This window comes from Chrysochloris asiatica, unplaced genomic scaffold (assembly GCF_000296735.1).
Source record: "Chrysochloris asiatica unplaced genomic scaffold, ChrAsi1.0 scaffold00339, whole genome shotgun sequence".
NCBI classification, from domain to species: domain Eukaryota; kingdom Metazoa; phylum Chordata; class Mammalia; order Afrosoricida; family Chrysochloridae; genus Chrysochloris; species Chrysochloris asiatica.
This window is the reverse complement of record NW_006408857.1, coordinates 415,421-423,641: the sequence shown is the minus strand read 5'-3', so window position 1 is coordinate 423,641 and position 8,221 is coordinate 415,421. Positions and strand designations below refer to the sequence as shown.

Below are 8,221 nucleotides of genomic sequence, written 5' to 3'. Positions count from 1 at the left end.
AAGAGATGAATTGACACAGTGGCAGCAGGAATGGGCTCAAATGTACCAATTGCTAGGATGATGCAGGGCTCAGCAATGTTTTCTCTGCTCTGCATAGGGTCACTATGAGTTGGAACTGACTAATTTGCACCTAACAACATCAATAATATACAATACCCATGAGATAAATACTCCTCAGAGCAATTAACTATGCATGACCTAACCAGCAGCATTTGCTCAAAAATTCAGTGACAAAAATGAAGGATAGTGGATACAGGGTTCCAGGAAGTATGAAGCGTACTGTTACATTAGATGGATTGCAACTAAGGTCAGGAAACAAAATGTGTATTATTTGTTGAATGGAAAATTAAGTTACTCTAAACTTCTAAACGATGCACAACTGAAACAAAACAAAAAGCCCTTTATTTATGTGTTATGTAATAAAACACACTGGTATCTTTATTCAGCCCACAAATCAACAGATTGCATAACAGACAATATAACAGGAATCCTGAGGAATCCTTATTTATCCGTTCAATTTTGACATATTCTGAAGTATTGAAGATTTGTTGTTGTTGTGAAGTACTATCAGGTTGCTTCCCACTCTTAGAGATCCTGTATAAGATTTTTGAGGAGTGACTGGTGAGTTTGAACTGCCAACCTTGGGGCTCAAACTGTCATGAAATAGAATGTTTGTCCTATGGCGCCACACCAAGACTCCATTGAAATTTGTTGTCATTGTTCTTAGGTGCCTTTGCATCTCTACTGACTCACAGTGACCCTATTCACAACAGAATGAAACACTGCCTGGTTCTCTGCCAATCTTATAATCGGTATTGCACTTGAAGTATTGCTGCTGCCACTGTGCAAATCTATCTCATTAGGGGTCTTCCTCTTTTTCGCTGATGCTCTGCTTTACCAAGCATGATGTCCATCCTTCTACGGTGACTGGTCCTTCTTGATAATTGTTCTGAAGTATGAGATACAAAGTCTGACCATCCTGGCTTCTGAGGACCATCTTAGTATACTTTGTCCAACACAGATTTTTTTTCTTGTGACAGTCCATGGTACTTTTAATATTTTCTCCAACATGATTACTCAAATTCATCAAGTCTTCTACGGTCATCTTTATTTATTGTCCAACTATTACATGCATATGAGGTTATTGAAAATACCATGGCTTTGGTCAGGCACATCTTATTCCTCAAACTAATATCTTCGTTGCTGAGCACTTTAAAGAGATCTTGTGCAGCAAATTTACCTAATGAAATTCACAGTTTGGTTTCTTGACTGCTGCTTCTATGAGTGCTGATAGTTGATCAAACAAAATGAAGTCTTTTACAACTCCAAGTTTTTTCCCCATTTATCTTGATGCTATTGTTGGCCCAGTGGTGAGGATTTTTATTTTCTTTACATTGAGATGCAACCCATACCAAAGATTGTATGGTCTTTTATCTTCATTAGTAAGTATTTTAAGTCTTCTTCATTTTCTGAAACTTTCTTTCTATGATAGAGATGCTAAAGCAAATAGAAGAAATGAGGAGATGAAAGAGCTGGATAAACATGTCAAAAGTCACCTCGAGTAGATCATGTCAAATATTATAATAAAATGTGCAAAGATCTGAAATTAGAACATCAGAAAGGAAGGGCATGCTATGTTCAGCATTTCTGAAGCTGAAAGAACTGAAAGAAAAAGTCAAGCCTCAACTTGAAATATTGAAAGGTTCTTTGGGCAAAATATTGAATGGTGCAGAAAACATCAAAAGAAGATGGAAGGAATACCCAGAATCACTTGTTTTAGCTAACTCTCACAAAACGATCAGTAATTTAAAAAGCGTCCTCAGTAGAATTGGAGAATTGAAGGAAATGTTAATAATCAAGCACAAGTAAACAAGAAATTCAGAACACAGAACTTATTCCCAACACAATTTAAAGCAATTAAAATAATCCGTGACTGTGACCTCACCCTTAAGCATTGCTTTATATCCATCGTCATTTATCTTCTCCCTACTCTTGCCCTCTTCATTCCCATTCCTGCTTGTTGTTGTTAAGTAACATTGAGTCGGTTCTGACCCATAGCAACCTTGTATGGGGTTTCCTAGGAGCAGCTGGTGAGCTTGAACTGCCAACATTGCAGTTCAAATGGCTATGCAGTCTGGCACATTAACACATAGTGCCACACCAGGACTCCCGAACTTTTGGTAGCCACTTGTATATTTTGTTTTCTGTGCATTTGACTTTTCTTTTTTTGGGATAAGTTAGTTAATACAATATTTATCCTTTCGTGATTGACTTATTTCACTCAGCCTAAGGTCTTCCATATTTGGAGTCCTGTTGTGGTGCTGTGAGTTAATGAGCTGAGCTTCAAAGTTGGTTTGAACTGAAAGGTCAGTGTTTCAAGTTCAACAGTTGCTCCTCGGAACCCCTATATAGGGTTGCTATGGGTCAAAACTGACCTAATGACACTTAACAACAACCAATGTCTTCCAGCTCTGTACGTATTGTAGCATGATTCAATATTTCATTTGTCCTACTAGTGAGTAGTATTCGATTTTTTGTATACACCATGTTTTGTCTACCCAATTATCAATTGGGAATTAAAAGGTTTAATTATGGACTTCCATGGAATCCTGGTATGGCACTCTAGGATAAGCACTGGACTGCTTACCACTAGATTGATGGTTCAAGCCAACTAGCTGCTCCTTGGAAACCCTATACAGTGTTGTTCTGAGTAGGAAACAACATAGCAACAGTAGGAAACGACATAACAACAACATGTTAAAATATATAGACTTATAAGGATTACATAAATGTATATTTGTTCTTGGAGAAATGTATAAGGGTTTTAAGTGTTTGGCAAGTTGTATGACGTTATTATACTTTTGAACTTTCTGTTGTTGTCATTAATATTAATAATGATACTAGTATAATAGGGTTGATAGAGCTGTAGGAAAAGCACTGGACTATAAACCATAAAGTTGGCAGTTCAAGCCCACCAGCTGCTCTGCTGAGAAAGATGATGCTTTATGCTCGTAAAGATTTACTGTCTTGGAAACCTCATACGAGGTCACCATAAGTCGTAACTAAGTCAGTAGGACCTAACATCAATAACTAGTGTAATATTTATTTGAGTGCTTATCATGTACTGTGCTAAGCATTTTTATATATGCTATTGTTTTTAAGTGTCTTTGAGTCAGTTTTGACTCATAGGAATCCTATATAGGATTTCTGAGGAGCAGCTGCTGGATTTGAATTGCTGACCATGTGGCTTATGGTCCAATGCTGATCTGACAGTGCCAAACCAGACGTTCCCTCCACCAATATTCTGAAAGAGTTCTGATGGGGCTGTGGGCTGAGAATTGGGCTGCTAACCTCAAGGTTGTTGGTTCCAATCACTCTGTGAGAGAAGATGATTCCGTTGGCTACCATTAAAATTTCTAATGTCAGAAACCCTATGTAGCAGTTCAACCCTGTCATGTGTATGGGCTCCATGAGTCAGAATCAACTTCCTAGCAGTAGCTGTGGATAGCCATATTCAGAGGATTTACTGTTATTATCCTTTCCCCATTTTATAGATCAAAAAGTAGAGGTTTCCATGGGACCACATTGAGTCCTGGTGTAGTGCTGTTTTTTAAGCACTGGACTGCCTGCTGTAATATCGGTAGTTCAAACACACCACCTGCTCCTTGGAAAACCTATACAGAGTCACTATGAATAGAACCGACTCGACTGCACTTAAAAACAACAAAAATGGGATCACGTAGCAAATGATGTAGGCTGGATTTAGACCCAGGTTTGATTCCAGAGTCCCTGATTAAGTGTCCAAACTGCTGTTTTGAATTATGCAATTTCCATAGAAAGAAAGTGAAAAGTTTTTAACTGACTTGAAGTGGGCACGGCTGTGATGTATTATTTTGGGGATGTTTCTTGTTGGTTTTGGTTGATTGGGTTAGGCTGAACATTTTGAATAGCATAAGGATTGGAGTGGAAAGGAAATTAAAGTATTTGGGATGGTGTATTTCATGGTCCAGTTGCATATATTTTATGTAGATAATAAGGTCCTGAACATGTCTTTTTTTATACAATGCCAAAAAAACAAACAGCACTCAAATAATTTAGCTGATTTAAAAAAAATATTTTTTCTTCTACACATATATGTATCTAAAAAACTATTATGACTTCAAAAAACTATTATGACTGTTTTAAAATATACAGAGATGTTTCTATAGTATTTGGTGAGATAGAAAGTGAGTGGGGATGGAGATATGGGTAAAGTCATTCAATAGTGCAAAACAAAGGTCACAAGGTCACTTAAACATCAAAATTATTAAGTAAACTATTGAAAACACTGGAATTGTATCTGTAAGAAAAATCTCTCTCTAAAATGTGTATTATACTTAAGACACTAGTTGATAATATATTAAAATTATTAACATGGCATTTTAAAATAGTTTGATTCAGTCTTTTAAAATGTATCTTTTTGTTATTATTTTAATATTTATAATTGGAAATGTGATTTACATTAGGGTGGTAGGACATATATATAATTTTCAAAATATATGAACCTATTTGGGTTTATTCCAAAGTCTGTATACATTTGACTTGGGAAGGAGAAAAATATAAACAAAAATGACAGCTAGTGGCTGAAGATGTGAAATGTGAAAGTGATATGAATAAGAAGAAATAGTACCAATGAGATTGTAGACAAAAATGAAGACAAAGTTTTTCTACCCCCAAAATGGAATAGAACTGAATCAGTACTTTAAGAGGGCTAATGTAGATACAAATGATCTTGAAGACAATAGAGAAAAATAAAAATGAAATAGTTTTCTGCAAGAGAAATCTTAGAACTCTCGTAGTCATGCCATGGGTACAGTTTAAAAACCTTGGGATTAAAATTAAAAAGTGCATTATAAAATTGTAGAGAATGCACATGATGAATTCTCCAAGTATTCTTTCAAACTTTGATTTTTAATGTACTTCAAGTGACCTTCAATAACTCTAAGTGTGATCAGAAGAGAATGCTATTCAAATTATTCTCTCCCTAAAATAAAGAAAAGTAAGATTAGAAATTAGGTGAGATACAATATGCTAGATGCATAATTATTGAAATCTTAAGGCCATAGTATAGAACTGTTTTCCAAGCTAGGCAAAAAGAACTATAGCCTAGTGAATAAGACTCCATCTCACCAAAAGCAATGTGCATGCATGTATCAGTTGGTTTTGCTCATGATTAGATATAGAAAGTTATGAGCTATGAGAAGATAGGAGTGCTGATATCTAAATTCATTGTGAATTTACTAATCTTTTCACAGAAAAGGACTACTGAAGACTAAAAATAATGGAAGAGAAAATTTTTACCAAAGTGAAGGAGTTCATACTTTTAGGATTTACAACTGACTTGAAGTTACAATGAGGACTCTTTTTTCATCTTCCTCAGTATTTATGTCATCAGTCTTTTAGGGAACGTCACCCCGATTTTTCTGATCTGTTGTGATTCACGGATTTGCACACCCATGTATTTCTTCATTGGGAACTTGTCATTCTTAGATCCCTGGTATTCCTATGTCTATGTCCCCCAAATCCTAGTGACCTGCATATCTGAGGATAAAAGCATCTCCTTTGCTGGCTGCCTGGCTTAGTTCTTCTTTGCTGCTTGGCTGGCATATAGCATGTGTAATCTGTTAGCTGTCATGGCTTATGACCACTATGTGGCCATCTCCAACCCTCTACTCTATTCTCAGGCCATGTCCCCAAGGTTGTGTACCAGACTTGTTGCAGCTCATATCTTGGTGGCTTTATTAACTCAGTCATCATCACAAGTGAAACATTTACTCTGAGCTTCTGTGGTAACAATATAATTGATGATTTCTTCTGTGATCTTCCCCACTTGTAAAGTTGGCATGTGATGTGGAGGAGAGCTACCAGGCTGTGCTCTATTTCATACTTGCCTCCAATGTCATCACTCCCACCATACTCATTCTTGCCTCTTGTCTCTGCATCATTGCTGCCATCTTGAAGATCCACTCAGCCCAAGACCACCTCAAGGCCTTCTCCACTTGCAGCTCTCACCTGACTGTGGTCAACTTGTACTATGGCTCAATTCTCTTCATTTACTCCTGACCAAGCACTAGCTATGCCCTGGAACATGATAAAATAGTATTATTGTTGTATACTGTGGTGATTCCAATGTTAAGTCCTTTGAAATAAAGATGTGAAAAATGCCCTGAAGAAAATGTTAGAAAGAGAAAAGTTTTCTTAAGTCAAAATACTTCATAAGCAAAAGCTATTGTTTAGCAGAATATTTCCAAATCTTAGTTATCTGGCTGCATTCTTAGAAATAATCAATCAAACAAAAAATAACTGGTAATGTCGAAAAATAATTTTACATTTGTCTTTTTAAGTCATGTACTACTGTATTTGGAATGCACTGAAAGATACAGCAAAGTGGCAAGATACAGGATTGATATAAAATATCAGTTGGATTCCTCTATATTAATAAAGACGACTCTGAAAAGTAAACTATGAAAACAATACCATTTAAAATAGGTACCAAAATATGAAATAATTCAAAATAAATCTAATCAGAGAAACAAAAGAATGATAAAAAGAAAACTATAAAATATTACTAAAAGAAACAAAAAGAGATTTTTCCAAAATGGAAGAATATACTATGCTCATGGATAGGAAGACTTAACATTATGAAAATATCAACACTACCAAAAGCAATCTATAGATATAATGCAATTCCAATTCAGATTCCAGCATCATTGTTAAACAGATGAGGAAACTGATCACTAATTTTTTAAGGAACAGAAAGAGGTATCAGATAATCAAAACATTGCTAAAGAAGAACAGAACTGGAGGCCTCTCACTTCCTGATCTCAAAATTTACTACACAGTCACAGTGGTCAAAATGTCCTGGTATTGGTATAATGAAAAATGCATAGATCAATGGAACTGAATTGAGAATCCAAAGGTAAATCCATCTACATACAGTCAGCTGATCTTTGACAAAGAGCCAATATACGTTATATTTGAAAAAGTTCTCTTCAACATATAATGCTGTCAAAACTGGAGATTTATTTGCAGGAAAATGAAACAAGATCCACATTTCATATGATGTATAAAACTGTCAGGTTTATTAAAGACCTAAATATAAAACTTAAAACTATAAAATTCATCAATGAAAAACTAGGGGAAAACTTATGATCTGTAATACATGGCATGCACAAATACAATATCAAATATTACTAAAAACACACAAACTGTATAAGACAAAACAGATGAGTGGGACCTCCTAATATTTAGGAACATATGTGCATAAAACAAGTCCACCAAGAGAGTGAAAAGGGAGCCCGCAGACTTTGGGGGAAAAAAATTGCAACAGCGTATCAGGCAAGGGAATAATTCCTAAAATTTATAGAAAAGTGCAAAACCTCTGCAAGTAAAAGATGAACAACTCAACTAAGAAATGGGCACAGGACATGAACAGAAACTTCACCAAAGAAGACATTCGGGAAGCCAACAAGCATATGAAGAAATTTTCATGATCATTAGCCATTGTTGTTGTGTGTAAGTGCCATCGAGTCAATTCCAACCCATAGTGACCCTGTATAGGGTTTCAAAGGATCAGCTGGTGAGTTTGAACCAACAACCTTCAAATGACTTTGCAGTCTGACTCATTAACCCACAATGCTACATCAGAGAGATGGAAATCAAAGCAGCAATACAATATCATCTCAGATAAGCATGGAAAACAATGCTCAAAAAAACTGAAAACAAAAAACGTTGATGAGGATGTAGAAAGATCTGGACCATCCTGAATTGCTGATGGGACTGTGAGAATTTTCAACCACTGTGCAAAACAGCGTGGTGCTTCCTCAGAAAGTTGGAAATAGAAATATCATATGACCCAACAATCCCTCTATTTGGTATATAGCCACAAGAAATACAAGATAGGATATGAGTAGACATATGCAAACCAATATTCATCACAGCACTATTCACAATAGCAAAAAGATGTAGACAGCCTAAATACTCATCAATGAAAAGTATGGATAAAGAAACTTTGGTTCATACACACAGTGAATACTATGAAACATTGAAGAATAATGATACATCTGTGAAACACTTCATAATATGGATCAACCTGTAGGAAATATGGTGAGTGAAATTAGTCAAACAAACAAAAAGACCACTAATGTAAAAACTCAAGAAAATATTTTCCTACTAAAAGAAA

General features: G+C 35.7%; 1 pseudogene; it reads left to right on the top strand.

Moving 5' to 3' along the window:
* Nucleotides 1-5,320: 5,320 nt before the first annotated feature.
* LOC102813255 lies at nt 5,321-6,241 on the top strand (annotated as a pseudogene).
* The last annotated feature ends 1,980 nt before the right edge of the window (nt 6,242-8,221 follow it).